Raw genomic sequence first — 20,352 nt, 5'->3', positions numbered from 1 at the left:
TGGTCACTCAGCTGCCGAGACTCAGTTTGATTCTCTATTGACATCCGCTGCTCCAGATCCCTGCACCCTTAAGTCGAGGACACGGGACAAAACTGTCACCCTAGGCCACGCCTCCATCACCATTCCTTTGCCGTGAGAGGCTGGGACCACAGACGTGATGCTGGCTGTGCCCACGTCAGCTTCACAGAATAAAGCAGCCAGCTCCAGCACAGTCACGTGCTTTACTCTCCCTTCCCCCGTTTCCCATTCGACCTAAGTGTCTGAAGCATCTAGGGCATAGCCACCTTCCTTGTCGTTTTACCCTCTTGTCCTGGCCAAGGGCATAGCGACTCTTGTGTTGTGTCCTCAACCCAAAAGCTCATGACCCAAGGTGTGTTCTCCAGAACCATCTTGTTGAAAGTTTTCAAATCTGTTGCCGCCCTTTAAAAGTCGGAAGCTTTCAGAATGCTGCCCCACTGTGTCATAAGAAGTGATTAGAACATGCCACCTGGCTGTGTGCAGCCATCAGCTGTGGTGTGGCCGAGGGGCCAGCTAGAAGCAGCCTCTGTGGCTCTCCATAGTCCTCTCACTAGGCTGCTGTAGAGGCTGGCATGACTCCCAAGGAGTAAACTTTCACCTCCATCCATACCTTCCCTTTCCAGCCCCTTCTGATGACAGAACTCAGTAGATCTTCCTACCCTACTCACCCCCACTGTCAGTGGCCCAGCGTGGGAACACATGGGGACCGTGCTTTTGTATTCCCATGGGGCTCCCTCCACCCAGACAGGCCCATGGTGATTCATCCTTCCCTTTCTCCCTCTGTCCCTTTGGGATGGGTCTTGACACACTGGGTCTTTGAGCTACTGGGTGTGTGACTGTCTCTGGGGCAGGGTGGTGGCTTAGACTTCCATACCATCAGCCTAGAGTGGGCACTCCAGAACCATGAAGAATAGACAGTGAGATGAGAAGGCCGTAGAGGCTTGTCCCTCCTGGCCCCACTTCCAAGGTCCCCTGACTGTGCCACCTTGGATTAGGGGTAAGAGGCTGTGACCATATGAGTTTGTAGCATGTTTGTGTGTGTGTGTGTGTGTGTGTGTGTGTGTGTGTGTGTATGTGTAAGTGGTGTGTATGTTTTGTGTGTATGGGTGGTGTGGGTGGTGTGTGTATGGGTGATGTGTGTGTGCATGCTGTGTGTTTGTATATGTATGTGTATGTGTGGTGTCTGTGTGTTTTGTGTATATGGGTCATGTGCATGTATGAGGTGTGTGTATATGTGGGTTGTGTAGGTGGTATGTAGGTAGTATGGTGTGTGTGTGTATGTGCACATTGTGTTTGTGTGAGGGGGTGGTATGGTGTTGTGTGTGTGCCTTGTGTGAGTGGTGTGTCTGTATGTTTTTTGTGTATGGGTCATGTGCATGTATGAGGTGTAGGGGGGTTGTGTGTGTGTGTGGGTTGTGTGTGTGTGGTATGTACATGGTGTGGTGTGTGTACATGTGTACTATGTGGTATGTGCTGTGTGTTTGTGGATGTGGATGGTATGGTGTTGTATGTGTGTTATTTGTATGTGTGTCTGGTGTGTCCTTTGTGCATGTGGTTGCTGGTCCCTCCCTATCCCTGGAAGGAAGTGTTGATCTTCCCAAAGACAAGCCACTTTCAGGAAGAGTTCTGAAGCCTTCCCTGTTCTGACACCTTGGAAAGAGTGACACGCTTGTTAGCTCCCCACATGACCCATCACCCACCTTCCTGCCTGACCTCATTCCCAGTCCGCCCATCCAAGCCGGGTGGGTCCCCGTCCCTTGCCCTTTCTGTCCCAACATCCTAAGGCTGCCCATTCCTCCAGGCACCTCTATGTTTTACTCAGCCTGGAATGTTCTTCCCCGGCACCCCCCTCCCACCCCCACTGTGCATGGCTCTTCCTCATGCTTCACAGACTCAGTGAGGTCCTTGTGGAACTTTCTGTCCTTGGAGAGATCTGCCTGAGGGGCTCCAGCTCCCCCAGACCTCTGCCGTCCAGCCCTCCTGGAAACCCCTTCATAGCTGGAGTCCCAGGCTCGGACTGTTCTCTGGACTGGTGGTCTTACAGTTGTCTGCTCTTGTGCCCAAATCCCTACATCCCCAAAGCAACCTGTGCACACATGCGCGAGCAAACACACACACACACACACACACACACACACACACACACACAGCTTGCTGGAGAAAGAATGGGAAAATGTCCCACTCTGCAGCCCCCTAAGACCTGCCTCCTTGGCTGGATCTGACCTGACCGGACACCTGGGGCCCAGCTTTGTAAAACAGAGGCATCAGGCCAACCCCTCCTGATCCCAGCCCAGGCACTGGGTTGCTGTGTGGCTTTGGGAAATGTATTTAACCTCTCAACTCCAGCTTTCTTATTTGCATTCCTATCCGTAATAATTCCTCACGCGGTAATGGATGAGGCCAATGAGATGGAGCACGGGCTGGGCGTTACTCCCCGTAATGAGCTTGGCCCGAGTGTTTGGTTTAGAAAGAAGCAGACAGGAAGTGGAATTGTGAGTCTGTGGCCAGGAGAGAGGCAGGCCTTGGACCTGCTCCAGCCTTTGATCCTTGCCTAGAGACTTCCATAGCTGCCCTGCAGTGGGGTGTGAGGAGCTGAGCTCTCCTCAGCTGCTGGTTGACGGGCTCAGTGATGGTTTTGTGCTTTGAGGGCTGAAAGATACAGAATTTGGCCTGTGGGGACTTAGGGATCCAGGGCCATGTGGGTATCTAGGTTTCTTCTTCCGCCTTACGTGAGAAGTCTCATCTCTAGACTAGGAAAGGTAGACTTAGGATGGTTGCCGCTTGCTCTGGGGATGGCCCCAGTCCTAAATCCTCACAGCACCCCAAAAGGGAGGTGGTTTGATTGCTTCCACTTTAGGTAGAGACACTGAGGCTTGGAGAGTTGGGATTTTCCCCTGTTTGGTGACACCTGGGCTCACACCTAGGGCCCCTCTGGCTCTGATCTCCTCCTCAGTGCTTAGCAAGTTCACACACTTGAACCTCATCTGTTTAGGCGATACAGAGTCAGGTGAACCTTATTTAGAGAATAAATAAGGCCTGGGGTAGCGGACAACAAAACCTGTCCCCAGGGAGCCCCACACTTGTGTTTACGCCTCTTTCTGCCCGTTCCCTCCTGCCAGCAGCCCCAGCCACTGGCCCCTTTCCAGGGCCTTGACCTTGGCCTTGAGCTACAGGAGAATTTCGGAAACGCTTTTGGCTGCCCCAGCAGAGCCCTGCTTTCAGACTGGGCTCTCCAGCAGCACCCCTTGCCAAGCCTTTAATGTCCTGTCCTCAACTTTATTTCACAAGAGCCCCAGCATTTCTTTAGCAGTGGGATGGTATTTTTAGAGCTCGTAAGTAATGCCACACTTCGAGGAACTGCGGATGCAGCCCCAGCTGGAGCCAGGCCTAGACGGGAGGTGCGTGTGAGTGCCACCCCTGGTCAGCCACCTTCGGTTGAATGCCGACCTGCTGGCCACCCAATCCCACTAGAGCGCACCACCCCAGTGTCTCCAAAGCTGTCCACAGTGTGACCTAATGGATTTGTGATGACAGAGACTTTACAAATGCCACTGATGACCCAAAGCAGAGATTCTCAACCTGTGTGTTGGTCATGACCCCTTGGGATTGAGTGACCCTTTCACAGGGGTCATATATCAGATGTCCTGCAGATCAGATATTTACCTTAAAATTGATAACAGCAGCAAAATTAGTTAGGAAGTAGCAACAAAAATAAATTTGTGGTTGGGAGGGTCACCACAACATGAGGAACTGTGTTAAAGGGTTGAAGCATTAGGAAGGCCGAGAGCCACTGATCTAGATCCTTGGAGACTGGTGGTTACCCCAATGGTCCCATCATTGTTAGGTAGTAAGGGGCAAGGTCAGAGAATTAGAGCATCCAAGGTGAGGCCCATGAAGGATGAAGGGACCACAAGGCAAGGTGTCAGGTACTCACACAAATTGGAAAGGGTGGCTTTTTCCCTAGAGCTATGGGAAGGGACATCGCTCTGCTCACTCCTGATTTAGGCCTAGTGATGACTACAGACTTCTGACCCCAGAACAGCAAGGCAGGAAGTCTGTGCTGCATTCCTGTGCCAGCAGGATTAGAGACAAATTCTCAGACAGCCGTCCTCCCTACTTGAATGCACACACACACACACACACACACACACACACACACACACACGCACACTAAAAGTCAGCTGGGGCGTGCCTGGCACAGACAGGTGTAAGGAGGGAGCCAGGCCAACTGTGACCAAAACCCACTGAGCTACACATGCACAGACCCATCTTTTTCTCTACAACCGGCGAGAGTTTTAGAGGCCTTAAAGGTTTCACCCCAGGCCTGACCTATAACAGCTACTCAAAGATTCTGAGTCTTGGGTACCCTGGCTTCTCTGTAGAGAAAGAATAAGGGACGGCCCAGTGGCTGGCTAGCCAGTCTCTGAAGCCAGGGATGCTGATGGGGCTCTATAGGTTGGGTATGGTGGCCGTTGTCCCTGGGACTCGTGGGTATCACTTTACTCCATATTGGGCAGTCTAGTGTGGGAGCAGTTTGTGTCAGTGGCCCCTTTGGTCCTAGGTGATAACCACTGAAGCTGTACCTGCTCCCACCTGGGGCCTCCTAAGGCCACATGCCTGTCACACACTCCCTTGGAAGGAATCCTCCAGGGAGCAGCGAAGTGTCTGCAGGAAAGGTCTTGGGTCTGGGGCCGATTCTTGGTGCTCCCCATCCTGGTCAGGACTTGTTGGTAGCACGTACACAGATCATCACAGGGAATCAAATGAAAGAAATGCGTAAGTGCATGCAGAGAAATGAGAGTACGTGGCCTGCCGATGACATTAGCAAACGACTGGGACAGGAACCTGCCACTCAGCAGCCTCAGTGGCTGGACACCCAGTGGCCTCAAGCTCACAGTTCTGGTGCACCCAGAGACGGTGGCATAAGGACACTATCTTGCAAACCCTCTGAGTTCAAAGCCTAACCTGGTTGGTTACTGTCTAGCTGAACTTCCTAGGCCCTAAGTTCTTCACTGGGAAAAAAAAAAATCAGTCATAGTCATTGTCAGTATTGTGTCACGCCCCGTCCCGAGTCCTACAGATGGATTCTTGGGTGGCAGAGGGGAAGAGAGAAGCCAAGGAAAACCCCCAGCCACATAGCTGAGAAGGGGCAGAGACTGGTACTATGTGGTTGAATGTGAAATGGCCTTATGGTGGTTAATACTGCCAATGTGACAGGATCTAAAATCACCTTGGAGACAAACCTCTGAATATATCTGGAAAGGAATTTTCAGATTCTGTTAGCCACAGTCGAAAAAAGCAACACCTTTCTGTGTTCTGGGATCCTAAAAGAGAAATGGAACTGAGCACAAATATTCATCTCTCTGCTTCCTGACTGTGGTGACAATGTGACCGCTCACCTCAATTCCTGTTGCCGTGTTTTACCGGCCATGATAGACTGCAACCTCAAACCCTGAGCAGAAATAAACCCTTCCTTCCTGCATTTGTTTTGGCGGATACTTTGTTGCAGTAACAAGAAGAGTGGCCACTGTCCCTTCACCTACCATATGTGTTAAATCACACAAGGGTTATATTCTCCTAATTGTATACTAATTTGAAATATCTAAAAAAGTAGAAGCAACAAAGAAAAAGAAACCCATTTTTATAAGCCATCTCCTCATAAAAGGACACTTCCTCTTAGCCCCTGTATCCTGAGCAATGTGGAGGGGCCGTGTGGACCAAACTCGGAGACACATAGAGTAGACCAGCCTGGAGCCAACTGGGCCAGTCTAACTCAAGTCAAGCTTGGCCTTGTATGAGCCATGGGAGCTTGTGCTGGACCCTTAGGCTAACCTTGCCTCAGTTACCCACCATGTACATAGATGAGGACATTTCAGCTTTACCAGGCTGGCAAAGGTCTGAGAAGAATGTACCAGAGACGCAGCTCAGCCGATAGGGTGCCTGCCTGGCATGTGCTGAGCCCTGGGTTCTGTCCCTAGCACAGCATAAACTGAGCATGATGGTCCACACCTGTGAGCTCAGAGGCCAGAGCCCAGCCTTCTGCAGTGCCATCCATCCATGGCCAGAATTCTGCTGGACGGGAATATAGAACTGAATCTTCTCTGGTCTCTGCTAGAGACCTCACAGCCTCAGAGAAGTTAAGGAGTGTGAATCCCCAAGCCCAGGCCCAGCCTGGGAAGGTACAGAGATTTCACGATCTGATCCTCATCTCAAAACATTGTCACCCAAGAGACAGATCACCTAGCATGCTAGAATTTAGAGTAAGCATGTCATTAATTGGCCCCACAGATTTGGGTTTTCACGTTTTGCGTGATGGATGGATGGCTGAGAGGGGGACCAGGTCTCCAGGAGTTGGGGCAGGCCATACATGTATAGAGCAGCCATAGGGCAGGCGCCAGCAGCTAGCCAGTCTGTCCCACTTACCCCAGGCTCCAAAGTAGCCCCATTGTGTTCTCGACTTCTATGTTTTCCTGAGCTACACATTAACTGGAGATCGTTGTTGCTGGGAAGCAGCTGTTTTAATCTGTCTCCCCGGCAACGGGGGCCTTCTGAGTGGGACTATGTTTAACCATTTGGGGGAGACATCCAGGTCATACTGGGGTAGACTGGAGGATCAGATAAGAACTCAAGGGAGCTAGAGCTTCCAGCCCTTATGCCCTGAACTGTGTTAACACCCACCCACTGGCCAGGCTCTCAAGGTCCTAGTGAAACCCTTATGGCTATAAACCAAAGGGTAGGGCTGGATGACAGCTCTGAGGCAAAGGCTTGTCTGGCATGTGAGAGGCCTTGGGTTCCATCTCCTGCACACAACCCTACAAGCAACAGCCATCAAGAAAACACCACCCCCTCTAAGAGTGTGTAAAACATGTTTACCCTCAGTATCTTGTTCAAACAAAGGAGGATTTCATGAGGCTCAGGGAGGGGTGGATGGAGGAGGGAGGCCGGCTCTCTCCCTTCGTAGGGGGTGCTGACCCAGGACTACCACCTTGCACAAGTACCTCAATAATGGAGTGGCTCAGAGTCACTCAGCTATGGGAACGGATGTGAGCCACAAAGGCCGGGGCTGGGCAGGTCCTGACAGTGGTTCAGCTGTGTGTGGTGTGACCTTCTATGGAGGAGCGGTGTCTTTTCCCTATCTTTGTTATACCGGGTCTTTTCCACAGTGCTGTCTGCCCAGGGGTCAGAGTAACACTCAGTGGGTTGGACAGAGCATGAGAGCAGCTCAGTGAACCCATTGTTCTTCACTCCCCAGATATTCACTGGCCACCCACTCTGTTCCCCACACTGTTCCAGAAGCCAAGGCTACAGCAGATGGCAAAAACAGAGAGCCACAGAGTGATTAGAAATAGCCCTGGTGACTGGTGCTAAAGAAGAGACTATTAAGAAAAATGATGGAGGGTTGGGGATTTAGCTCAGTGGTAGAGCGCTTGCCTAGCAAGTGCAAGGCCCTGGGTTCGGTCCCCAGCTCCAAAAAAAAAAGAAAAAAAGAAAAGAAAAAAAAAGAAAAGGAAAATGGTGGGCTATGCCAGGGATGACAACTTTAGAAACTTCCAGAAGAAGCTAACACTGATGATCTACTTGGTATCTTCTGAGGCCAAGCCCTGCTAGGAACTCAGCAGATAACGGTGTGGGTTTTAGTGACAACCTTGGAAAATCATGGACAGGGATAACCTGGAGCACTCAGGACCTGGGACCTGGAGCATGGGTGGGAGCCTCTGGTATAGCTGTGCACACTAGGTCTCAAGGGACAGACACCAGCGCCGTCCGTCTGTCACTTGAGAGACTTCTTACAGCAGTGGCCAGCCCATGTGCAAGCCCAAGCGTTTGGGTAAACCATTGCCTAGAAACCCCAGTGGCTGGATTTGAACCCAGAACCGGCACTTCTGGTCCATCCAAGTGATATCCATGCCTGCTGTGTGGTGCAGCTGTGCCCTGTGAACTGGGCCCAGTTTGTAGATGGAAACTGTCAAAGCAGGAAGGTGGATGGTGTGGCTTGATCTTGGGGTTCTGTCTGGCCTTGCTCCCCAGGCTGTCTGTGTCTGGATTCTAAGAAGGAGGTGGATCGTGGGAGGGGTTCAGACAGAACCAAGTGGATGCTAGTGGGGCTTGGCGGGCATCTATGGGGAAGTCTGTCTGACTTCATTGTCATGGTGGCAGTCCATCTGGGCTCAGGGAGCGATTACCCACCCAGGATTTCAGAAATGGATTTTCACATGGTCCAAGCTGGCCCCCCAACTCACTGTGTAACTTAGAATGAACCTGAACTTCTAACCCCCCCTGGCAGCACATCCCAAGTTCAGGGATTACAGGTGTGCACTGTCACATCCATTTTCTGCGCTACCGGTGATGGACCCAAGGGCTTTGTGCCCGCCAGGCAAGCACTCTTACCAACTGAGCTCCATCCCCAGCCTGTGGCAGTAGCTCAAGATTCGCTTGTAAGCTTAGTTTGCACAAGGAGCCTTTTCCTACCATTACCAACACTGGGATCGTCTCCCTATACAGAAAGCTTGGGGCACTGGGGGGCAGTGACTGGCAGCAGGTGAAAGGACCCCATGCCCTCACCCAGCCTGGGTGGCCCTGGCAAGCCAGCAGAGATGCTTCATCCAAGTTCCAGAGTCCTGCCAGCTTCCCTTCTTAATACAGAAACCGTTTTGCCCAGAAGACTTAATGAGAATCCAAGAAACTGGTCTTGTTTTGAGCCTGTGGCAGCCCGATGCTTTCCTGGAGGCCCTGTGTGCTCCAAGCCCCAAGGCTCTAACAGTAAACCCAGCACTCCAACTGGCCTCAGCCAACCGGACACACCCCTCCGATCTGCCCCGCCCCGCTCCGTGCCAATACTAGGTGTAGCGCAGGATGTTTTGCCGAGCAAAGATTTACCAAGTCCCTGCTGGTCTCTGGGTCATAACGACCACAGTTAGGCCTGAACTCGGGAGTGTCAACCGACTGTGGGACCCAAGACAGGTCACTGAGCCCTGCAGAGCCTTGCCTTGCCCCCCCCCCCCCGCTGCGAGGATGTAGCACAAAAACTCCCTGGGGGCCATAGGAATGAGTGTATCATTTGGGATCCGAAGTGCTGGTGTCCCATCTGTTTGCAGAGCAGATCACTATTGGCATTTAGTCTTGGCTCCGCCCCACCGTTACCTGGCAACAGCCTGGTGTGCCTGGCTCACTGTAAAAGGGGCTCTTCCTCTCTTCCTCTCTCTCAAGTCCCCTCCCCATGCTCTGAATAAACTCTGCTCTATTCTATGCCACCCTGTGGCTGGCACCTCAGAGTAGGAAGGGACGCCTCAGCGTGGGTCCCCACAGGCACCCCACGCGCCATGCTTCGCCTCCACCAGACATATCCCTGGCCTCTTTTATCTTGTTATAGGACACAACAGTCACCAAGGTCATTTCTCGTGAGCCCTCAAACCCAGATAGATAGGAGCAAAAGTCAGGGGTCAAGGATTTTCAGGCCCCTGGTGCTGCGATCGGTCTCTAAGTCTAAGGCTCTTTTTACCTTCCAAGTTCAAACTACTGATTTGTATCCTGCTGCCCCAGGTTCTCAAGGGTTCCCGGGAGACAGTAGTCACAGGACAGTGGCGGAAGGACGTAGTTGTCTCTGCCTACTTTTCACGCTTATGACCCCGCCCTCAGCCGGTCGGAAGGTCCCAAAGGCTCCTCCTCCACGCTCCTTGTTTAGTCATACCGGGTTGTTTGTTTGGGCTGTTACCCCCAGTGATTTCCCCTCCAGTGCATCAAGCGGAAATTCTTCACTCCTGTTTCCGAGAGCAGGAGCCCTTTTATACTTCACGCTGACTCAGCACTTTCCCGGTCCTGGCCTGCAAAGCCGAGAAAGCGGCCCAGCATCCCCTTCTCCCAGCCTCATTCAGCCCCACCCAGAGCCCAGGCATGGTCTTTAAACCCAGGCTGAGGCTCGGTGCCACTCCCCAAGACATGCCCGGACGCATTTCATACCAGTCATTTCTCCCCTCTCGGTACCCCCTTTGCAATAAAGATAGTTTTGGGCCTCCGTTCTAACAAACCCCCTGTGTGTAGTCGCCTCTGCTTCTGAAGCTGTAGGAGGAAACTTTGGCGGGGGCCCTCGAACCAGTTTAGGGTCACTGTGCCTCATACACACCACCCTGACTGAACTGAGAGTCCGTCGTAAAACACAGTGACCTAATGCAGGTGGATCAGGAAGCGGTGCTGGGGACCCAGGCTGCCAGCCGGAGTGGCAGAGGGCAGAAAGGGCAAAAGGTGACCTGGGGCCAAGACCTCGGTGAGCCTCGGCAGTAGAGCATTTTATTAGGGAAAAATCGACTCATTTCACAGAAGCCAGCGCAATGATGTCATGAATCTGGGTACCCGCCCTTGGCTCCACCTCCGTTCTGAGTCGGCCCCACCCCTGCCTACTCCGCCCTTTTCTTGTTATCTGGAAGCTAGTCCCAGCCGCTGGTGATGGGTGCAGGCCTTGCATTTGAAGCTTCGGAAACAAAGACTTGTATCGCTTTGAATATAAATTGATTTACCTATCAGTCGGTCAATCAATTTATTTATTGTTTGTTTGGTTTTTTTTACTTGGAGGGAATCAGGATCCAGGATGCTCTCGAAGTGTACTGCACTGCAGCCCCTGTGTGTCTGTCCATGTTTGGGTGTGCACACACATTTGTGAGGTCGAAGGTCAACCATGAGTGTCTTCTTCAATGGCCTCTGCTGGCCAAAACTGAGGGAGGCCTCTCCTTCATCGTGAGATCCCCTTGGGTCATTAGAGTCCCCGCACCAGGTTCTCCTCCTGACACACTGACACACAATCTTCGCCTGGCTTCTTGGACAGCCAGAGCCCTCTCCCATCCCTTCCCTCTCCAACCCTTCGTTTCCCGTCTTCTTTCCATGGCTGCAGGCTGACCTCAAAACTTACTGTATAGCTGAGGATGACTTTGACACTCTAATCCTCCTGCCTCCACTCCCCTGAATACTGGAACGGAACTACAGGCATGTGCCAATACACCCAGTGTATGTAGCCCAGGGAATTGAATCTCATGCATGTCAGACAAGCATTCTACCAGCAACAGTCGGTCCATGAGCTTTTTGCTATACACCTACAGCACCCTCCAGGCCCCAGCACAAACCCAGGGAGGGAACCAAGGAAGCAGAGGGTACAGGGCAGCACACTCAACTGCAGGAGCGATTCATTCCCTCTGTCCGGCCCAGGGTACCAGGCAGAGTCCCAGCTCCCTTGTTAAGTAGCCAGAGCCCCTTCCAGGAGTCAAAGGGCCCCACCAACTCTGGTTCCAATGTCAAGCAATGGCTTGCTCTTGGGCCCAGGACAAGGTCCGCTCTTTTTCTCTATGGCCCTTTGGGTAGTGAGTCCCGGTGTCTGCAGGACCAGCCACACGGGATCTAGTGGAGAGACTTTGTCTAAGGTCTTGAGAGCTTTTGGCTCTCAGAGGCAGGCAGCTTCTACACCTCTCCCCCCCCCCCCATCCCCCACCTCCATCATGAAGATAGGCCCTAAGTCCGCTGGCCAACCTGAGAGGGGCTTCTAAGAAATGCCGGGGGTACCTTTGCCTACTGTGGTACCCTGCGGCACAGCCAGGAGTAGGTCCCTGCCACTCTGTAACTGCCACATCTACAATGTCCGTTCTCCCACCAGCCAAATCCCCAGATTAACCCGCCAAACTCTGCCAGCAACTTCTCTCTGTGAGGCATTTCCAGGGCCAGCCCCGTGCCACCAGCATGGAGGGCGGTCACCAGAGTGCTGGCATTTATTTGCCCCTTCCCTAAAGCTGGTCTCCTGGGAAATCTTGGCGCATGCCCCTAGCTTGGGGGAAAGGGAGGCTAAAGAAATGGAATGGTCAGTCATCCGTGGCAGCAGAAAGCAAGGAAACCCTGCCACCCTTAGGGAAGCTACCTTTCCCTGATACCACCTTTGCCTTCCAGAGAGAGCCTCCTCCGCATCTTTGCACGTGCTCTATTGGATAGAGCGTTCTCCCCACCCCCACCCCCGCCCTTCCAGAGATCTCTTGTTTGTTTACGTCTCCATGCACACCTCGGCATGCATTTAAAGCTTACGCATTGTGCCCAGATAATAATTAAAAGGCCGTCCTGTGTGCCTGACTCCCTCGAGGTGCGATTTCCATCAAAGTGGAGCCGCCTCCTCCCGGTTGCCAACAGTTTTGTCAACAAGGCTTTTCTATCAGTGGTGCTGGGTCCTGCGGTCCACGAGATGACTTACTGAGATTTTAGTTCTGCATGTTTGGATTTGGAGCCCGAGAGGCTCCAGGGGATACCCCAGGGTCACTTCACACACTTTCCCCAGGTCTGTCTCTGTGCCTATGAGAGCGGAAGCTGGCTGCTCACAGGCTGAACTCCATCCGTAGACACAGGCAAGTTTTCACAGCCAATGGCTCAATCTCCTTTGATCCTTGGGGTCTTCAGGGTCCCTCCTCGGTGACCTCCCTGCCCTGCCCTAGCCTGTTCTCTCCTAGGTCACCTTTTGAGCTCTCTTTCTGCGGGGCAAATCAAAGACCAGCAAGCCCATCTGTGCGCTCACCTGTAGTTTTACACCAGAGGGTTTGATCAGTCCTGAATATATATATTTAGCGACAGGCTTGGCTAATCTTTCGATCTAATTATACTCATTAACATTTAAATGTGTAATCACTGTTATATCTGGCCATGGCTGTCTAAATATTTTATAGAGATCTAAGTACAGTATACTTCCAGTATTACCATGAAACTCCCATCCCCCCAATTTAAAAGATGGCGCAGGTGGTTCCAGGCCCCTCCCCGCACCCCCACTTTGGTTGGAGTTGTCTGATTCCTCGGGTAACAGCAGCGAAGGTGGGGGGGGGGGTTAGAGAGAGGCTCTGACAACTTGTCCTCTGTCTTCACGGCGGTGTTAACCTGTCACAGTCAGAGGCACTGAATGGAAGAGTCTCACAGGCGACAGCACAGAGATGCTGTGGTAGAGGTGACCTGTGCCGGTGAGACGGGCTCAACATGTAAGGGTGCGCTCTCTCGCCATCAAGCCTGATGACCTTAACTCAGTCCTCAGGACCCACACGGTGGAAGGACAGAGCCAACCCTACCAGCTGTCCTCTAACCACACACTTTCTGTGACATATGCAAACTCACAAAATAAATAAATGTTACACGTATCTTTTTTAAAGTCCCAATCGAGAGGCAGCCAGAAGAAGCAACTCCCAATTGACAGTGATGGGCAAAATAGAATGTGTTTTGTGATAACGGAAGCTGGTCAGGAATGGGCCTCTGACCCTCAGTGCAAGGAGAAGGCCTATTGTTACACCTGCCCCCTGTAGTAACACCTAGAACTCCTGGGAGCTCTCTGTACATGGGGTGCCTGCATGGCAGGGGTCAGGGCTTCCTCAAGACACTTTCTCCCCTGTTTCTTAAGAAAGGTCTCTCATTGGTCCGGAACTCAGATTTTGCTGGTCACTGAGCCCTGGAGATTCTCCTCTCTTTGCTGGGACTAGAGACACACCCTACTCTTCAAGTGTGGGTTCTGGGGATTCGAACTCAGGTCCTTGTGCTTACACAGGAATCGCTTGGCTGACTGAGCCACCATCTCCTCAGCTCCTCCAGCTTTTGAGCAGAAGTGCACTCAGGGATGGGGACTGATCAGACCACTGGAAATCATTGGGGTGTGTGGGTGTGGGTGTGTGTGTGTGTGTGTGTGTGTGTGCGTGTGTGTGTGTGCGTGTGTGTGTGTGTGTGTTGGCTGTCACCAGCATGGAACTTTGTTGAGCCTCACTGAGTGACCCATGGGAAACAGAAGTCATGAAGGCAGTCCCCATATTACTAGATGCCAATACCCAGGGTCTATTCTGAGGGCCAAAAGCCCAGAGAAGGTGCTAGACTGAGCTCCGGGAGGCCGCACAAAATGTTGTTTTGCAACCTGACTGCCCTGGTCATCTCTCTCAGTACGAGCCATTGTCTTGTTTGCTAATGGCCTCACACACACAAATGCCCTTTAAGGATGCTGCTCACCGGAGGGGAGGGGAGAGGAGTTGGTGGCCAGTGTTGTTTCCAGAAGTCTCCTTTTCAAGTCTGTTGGTGCTCCCCCACCCCACCTGCTATTTTTAGGAGGACTTTCCTGGACTCCCCCTCCAAAGCCTGGAAAACAAACACCTCCCTTCATGCCCTGCCCCCCACTTCCCTCCTGCTGCTGATGACCTCTGGGGGAGGGGAGGAAGCGCCACCCGCCAGGGTTTCCTGGTGTGAGGAGGGTGCGCAGCCTGCGGTGGGGGGGGGTGGGGGGGACCTCTGATTGAAGTTTGCCTGCCCCTAATCTCTTCCTTGGCTGGCCTGGATGTGGCCTTCCCCTGCTAAGGGTCCTGCTTAAGAATCTGCCCCAACTGTTGCCGGAGGCTCCAAGACTAGCCCCATTGTGAGGTCTGGCAGCCCTAATCAAGCCTCTCCTTCCCAAGGCTACCTAGTCCACTCCCAACCGCCTTCCTCCTTAGCCTGGAGTGGTTAAGCACAGACAGACAGAAACAACAGCACCTACAGCCAGGAGCTCTGCTCCCCCTAGAGCCCCCTAAAGTTCCACCTGGTAAAGGAAGTTTCCCCATTTGACACACAGAACATAAGGGACTTGCCCAGGGTCACACAACTGGAACTGCAGAACCAGACCCCTCCGGCTCACATAAATCTTGAACTTACCCTGTGCTATAGGGACATTTAAGAGCTTAAAAATAGTTAAGAATTGGGAGTTTAGAGTTTCCGTGAAAAGCCAGGGGGTATGGGGTTACAATGCCTAGGGCAATTAGGGTAACCTCACTCTCTGCAATCTAGTAACAGGGTTCTGCCACCCCCCTCCAGCCTCTCCTAATGATGGATCTTGGCAGGGCCCAGAAGGTAGTCTTCTGTCCCATCAGGATATGGTGGCCTTGAGCATGTGAGCGGAGGACCAAAGAGGAGCAGCCAGAGTCAGGATTCCCGGTGACTTAGAAAGGACCAAGTATGGAGAAGTCAGAGAGGGTCCCTTAGCGACTGAGGGACTAGAAAAGAAAGGGTTGAGCCTGGGGCTAGCTATCCTGGAGGCCAGAGAGAGGACAGTGCATTGGTCTGATGAAGGGAAAAGTCCTGAACAGGGGGTGTTGCCAAATTCAGGGACTCAGATGTCTCAGAGACTCTTGGGAAAAAGGGGTGGTCTCAATTTCCATGTGTAGGGGCCAGGCTGGTGGGTGTGGGGGAGCTGAGGAGAAGCAGGTCTCCTTGAATGTTCAGCTGAATTTCTGCTGCGTTCCCATGATCCAGAGCCTTACAAGCAGCGGAGGTCCCAAGATGAGACACCGGTGACATCAGAGAGGCCCCTGACTCTGGGGTTCTCTTCTCCCCAGACATTCCAGGTGTGCGTCCTACGTATCACGCAGAAGAGAGTCAACTCTGTAGATGGGAACAGTGAGGCTTAAAGACACATAGAAGGACTTTTAAAGATTTATTTATTTATTTTATGTACCGCACTCTGCCTGCATATGTGACTGCAGGCCAGAAGAGGGCACCAGATCTCATTACAAGTGGTTGTGAGCCACCATGTGGTGGCTGGGATTTGAACTCAGGACCTCTGGAAGAGCAGTCAGTGCTCTTAACCACTGAGCCATCAAGCCATGTTGGCCCAACCTTCACGAGACCCCCCGGATGGCTTGCTATGTGACTGCCAACGTTCTCGCTTCCATTCTGGGCCTCAGATCTCCCAGCAGTAACAGGAAGTTGAACTGGAGGGATTCTGCCTCCCATGCTGGTGGGTATTCATTGAGAGGCCTAAGTCCCACAGAGCCTCACCATGGACTGGCTGGGCTCTACGGGTGAAAGGCATGAAGGGTGATTCCGTACGAGCTGTACACACGCACACGTACGTACACACACACACACACACACACACACACACACACACACACACACACCCCTACGGACCTACCTACCTACGGCAGCCACTGGGCAGTAAGTGGAGCGCACACTGCAATGTCAGACTGCATTTAAGGGAAACCTCAGAGAGCCTAGGAGGCCAAATGGTGAGGAGGCTGCATCTCAGAATGAGAGCGTCCGGACAGCACTTGGGAATTATGAATGGTCCTCTGGTTTTGGGGGCGGGGGGGATATGGTGGGTTGTGCTGTCCGCAGTGATGCATGTTTTCGTAACCTGAGACGAGAATCAAGGTCAAGGGTTTGAATTTCAGCCCGTGCCCGGACATTACACACCCAGACAACATAGTTCCATGTGGAAAGGTTTAATGAGAGAAGAGTAGAAGAAAGGTGGCCGGCCCGTGAGTACGTGGTGGGAGTGGGGAAGGGGGCAAGAACAGAGGAGAACAAAGAGAGAAGTAAGAGGGGAGGAAGAGGAGGGGGCAAGCAGCCCCTTTTATAGTGTCAGGCACAGCTGGCTGTTGCCAGGCAACTGTGGGGCGGAGCATACCTGGCTGTTCCCAGGTAGCTGTGGGGGTGGAGCTTAGACAGAATACCAAGACATGGTGTCCTTGGTTTGAGGCCAGGACCTGTTTCTCTTGCTCAGTGGCTCTCCTTTTCCCTTCCCCTCTCCCCCTCCCCCTCTCTCCCCACCCCTCTCCTTCTCCCCCTCTTTCCCTCTCTCTTTCCCTCAGTCTCTCCCCCTCCCTTCCTCTTTCTCCCCATCCCTCTCCTCCCCCTCTTTCCCTCTGTCTTTCCTCCTCCTCCCTCTTTCCCTCTGTCCCTCCCCCTCCCTCCCTCTCTCTCTCCTCCCCTGCCTCCCATAATTTTTAACACTGGGGCCTCAATTTCCTCCTCCATGAAACAGGTTCCGCTGGGCCTTACCTCAGTGATAGAGCACATGCCTGAAGCCAGGGGGTTCCATCCCAAAACAGCTCAACCAGCTTCAGCCCCACCCAGAGCCCAAGGGCCAGAAGAGCAGATATGGATAGCGTGTTCCCCCCAGTGTGCTATGGGACCTGGTTTGAGACTTAGAACCAAGGGGACAGGAAGTTCGGTGCTGGGGCTGGATAGGTTTTGACAATTAATGCATGGAGATTCTGTAATGTATGAGGACTTCACATAGCAGTTGACAAGTGACAAGAACCCACAGGGCCTTAGCATGGCGCCTGACACCCCCCTAGTGTCATAGTTCAGGAATCATTAGATGTTTGGATTGGGGCTGGTTTTCTTTTCTTTTCTTTTTTTTTTAAATATACATTTTTATTTATTCATTAACATATGTGAGCACACTACAGCTGTCTTCAGACACACCAGAAGAGGACATCGGATCCCCATTACAGATGGTTGTGAGCCACCATGTGGTTGCTGGGAATTGAACTCATGACCTCTGGAAGAACAGTCGGGTGCTCTTAACCGCAGAGCCATCTCTCCAGCCCAAAGGGCTGATTTTCTTTAAATGACTTCATTTTTACTTGCGCGTTACGTATATCATATGCGCACATGGGTGCAGGTACTGCCTTAGATGGGTGCTGAAAACTAAGCTCTGGTCCTTTGCAACACCAGCTTGTACCCTTAGCTGCCAAGCCATCTCTCCAGCCCCAGAAGCGCCGTAGTACCCAATAAAGTGAAAGCTCAGAATTTGGGGTGACTTGGCCCACATCTCCTGGAGCTTAAAGTCCCTCTGCACACACCATGACCCTACAAAGCCAAAGACTATGACAACACCCGTCACCATCGCACTAGCAGTGGTTCCAGTGACCTGGTTGCTGGAATGAGACCTGCCTGGGTGAAGCCAGTTTGTGGGAATGCAGACAGAGCACTGGCTGGCTGCCACCTCAAGAGACTCACCCCGGAGAGGCAAGCCTCACACCTGCGGCTTACCCGGAGAGAAAGAGAAAGCATCTGTTGTAGTTAGGGAGCAAGGCAAGGGAGGAAGGGCTCTGCCATCTCCTCGGGGCTATGTGTGTAGATTTAAATGACTTCTCATGCACCCGGGGTGGAGGATTGCTTGTTGAGGTGAGTGTCTCAGTACCCACCTCCGGTCTGGCCACTTTGCAGTCTGCTGCCTTGCTGGGTGTTATGCCCACTTCTTTACCTTGAGCTGGTATAGCGTTCCAGGGGCTCTCTGTCAGTTTCCTTCAGTGGGGGACTTTTTTTTTTCTTTTCTTTTTTTTCGGAGCTGGGGACCGAACCCAGGGCCTTGCGCTTGCCTAGGCTAAATCCTCAACTGAGCTAAATCCCCAACCCCAGTGGGGGACTTTTGTGGCAGATGACAGATCCATAGTATCACAATCTTAGTGCGCTCTTGCGCTCTCTCTCTCGCGCTCGCTCTCTCTCTCTCTCTCTCTCTCTCTCTCTCTCTGTGTGTGTGTGTGTGTGTGTGTGTGTGTGTGTGTGTGTGTGTGTGTGTGTTAGAAACCCTTGTGTTGGTTGGACATTGGTCTCTATGTTTACAGTCTCAGTGGCATCTGGTGGTTTGAATGAGAAATGTCCCCCACAGGCTCATGTACTTGTACACTCAGTGCCCACTTGGTGGCGCTGTTCGAGAACCTTTATGGGGTAGCACCTTGCTGATGGAAGTATGTCACTGGGGATGGACCTTAAGGATTCATAACCTTGATCACTTCCACTTCCTGTTCCCTCCCTCCGTACCCACCTCCCCCTACTCAGGTTCTTCCACTCTCGATCCCCGTAGTGTGGGTGAATGGGATCAGGTTCCTGCAGCCGTGCTTTCTCCGCCTGTTTCCATGCCAACTCGCCATGATGGTCTCTGTCCTCTGGAACCATAGCAGAAGGAGCACTTTCTTTCCTAAGTCTCTTTTGTAAGAGCATTCCACCGTAGCCATTGAACAGGAGTTAATACAAGGAGGTTAGGTTGACTTAAACATGGCCTTCACTCCCAGAGCTTTCTTAGATTCTAGGTCGGAAGCCTAGTGGGGTGCAGCTGGAGTTGGTCAGGGCACCCACGTTGAGCAGGCACCCACGTCCTGTGAGTTGGGAATGGCTTGGGTTGTACCTCATCATGGGAGCCCCTCAAACACTGGGGCATGCTGTCCTGAATCAAGGCCTCCTGATGCTGGTGAATCTCCAAGCAGCTGAGAGCAAAAACCGGTTCTCACTGGTTAAGACTTACGGTACGACAAATCAGAATCCTAGAGGTTCAGTTTCTAACCACAAGGGCAATGGTGGCAAGGGTTGGGGGCACCAACCAAGTCCTCAAGGACGTTTATCTCCGTTACACCTACCAATCTGTGTAGGAGTCATACAGATGAGGGTAGGTACAGGATAGAACAAAGCCTATCATTGGACAAGAAGGAAGGATGGGCAGGAGAAAAGTCTAAGGGAAGAGGAGGAGACTGGAATAGAAAGGACGGAAAACTGGAGGAGACGGCAGAGTAGCCGAGGAGAGAACATGGAGCCTGACGTTAGGATTCCACTCTGTACATTTACAGGTTGTTATGAATGTAATTAAGGGATGGCTGTGTACAGGGCTTTGTATGCTTAGGTGGGCAATTATATCTTATCAATTAGGACAGAGGTCATTGTGTTGTGTGTTCTTTCTTGTGGAGAATTTGAGAGAGTATGTGGTGGCAGCAGAGACACTGGGCCACCGCAGAGTTGGGATGTGTATTTCGGGCGACATATCTACCAGATATCTTGGGTCACTGCAGTGCAGGAACTAATGGGGGTAAAAGACAGCTTTTCATTTTTTATAATTTTAAAACAACAAGTCTGTAAGCCAGACCATCAACCCTGGTGCACCCCAGCTATGCCACTAACTGGTTGTATGGCCAGAGCGTCCCCTCTGGGGTGGGATAAGAGGACCCGCCCACCCACCTCTATAAAAGTGCATCTGAAATGCCAGTGATGTGTGGTGCTGACCCAGGCTTGCTTGTACAGGGCTTGCAGACTGGATCTTGGATCTTTGTTGGGTCCTGGAGTTTCTTTTGGTTGGATGGTTGGTTGGTTGTCTTTTCTTTATAGTGTGTGTGCAAGGAATCGGAGGACAACTCGCAGGAGTCAGTTCTTCCCCCTCCGTGTGTGCCTCAGGGTTCAAACTCGAGTCGTCAGGCAGGATGGCAAGCACCTTCACTCACTCGGTGGTTTTGCCTTCCTATATGTCGGAGTTCCTTAAAGCCAGGTTCCCTGGAGTTCCTTAAAGCCAGGTTCCCTGGAGTTCCTTAAAGCCAGGTTCCCTGGTAACGGGCTGCACCAGGTTGGAGAGCTGGCGTGGCTTTGTCCTTAGCTCCACCCTGAAAGCTCTCGGCTCAGTAGGTCTGGAAGCCTAGCCCTCGTGACCTCAGCCGCTGTGCTGCCAAGCTAGCTGCCAAGAGGACAGAGTCAGCCAGGTTCATTGGGAGGCTCAAAGCTGGAATTTTGAATGCTGACTAGTCCTGGAGTCCCCACCGTGCAGGGTTCCCT

General features: G+C 52.3%; 1 protein-coding gene across 6 annotated transcripts in view; it reads left to right on the top strand.

Moving 5' to 3' along the window:
- Kazn (kazrin, periplakin interacting protein) overlaps positions 1 to 20,352 on the top strand; it is a 990,282-nt gene that overhangs the window by 916,084 nt on the left and 53,846 nt on the right.

Source organism: Rattus norvegicus, chromosome 5 (genome assembly GCF_036323735.1).
Source record: "Rattus norvegicus strain BN/NHsdMcwi chromosome 5, GRCr8, whole genome shotgun sequence".
Lineage (NCBI taxonomy): Eukaryota > Metazoa > Chordata > Mammalia > Rodentia > Muridae > Rattus > Rattus norvegicus.
The sequence above is the reverse complement of the archived record's forward strand: the minus strand, read 5'-3'. Positions and strand labels throughout refer to the sequence as shown.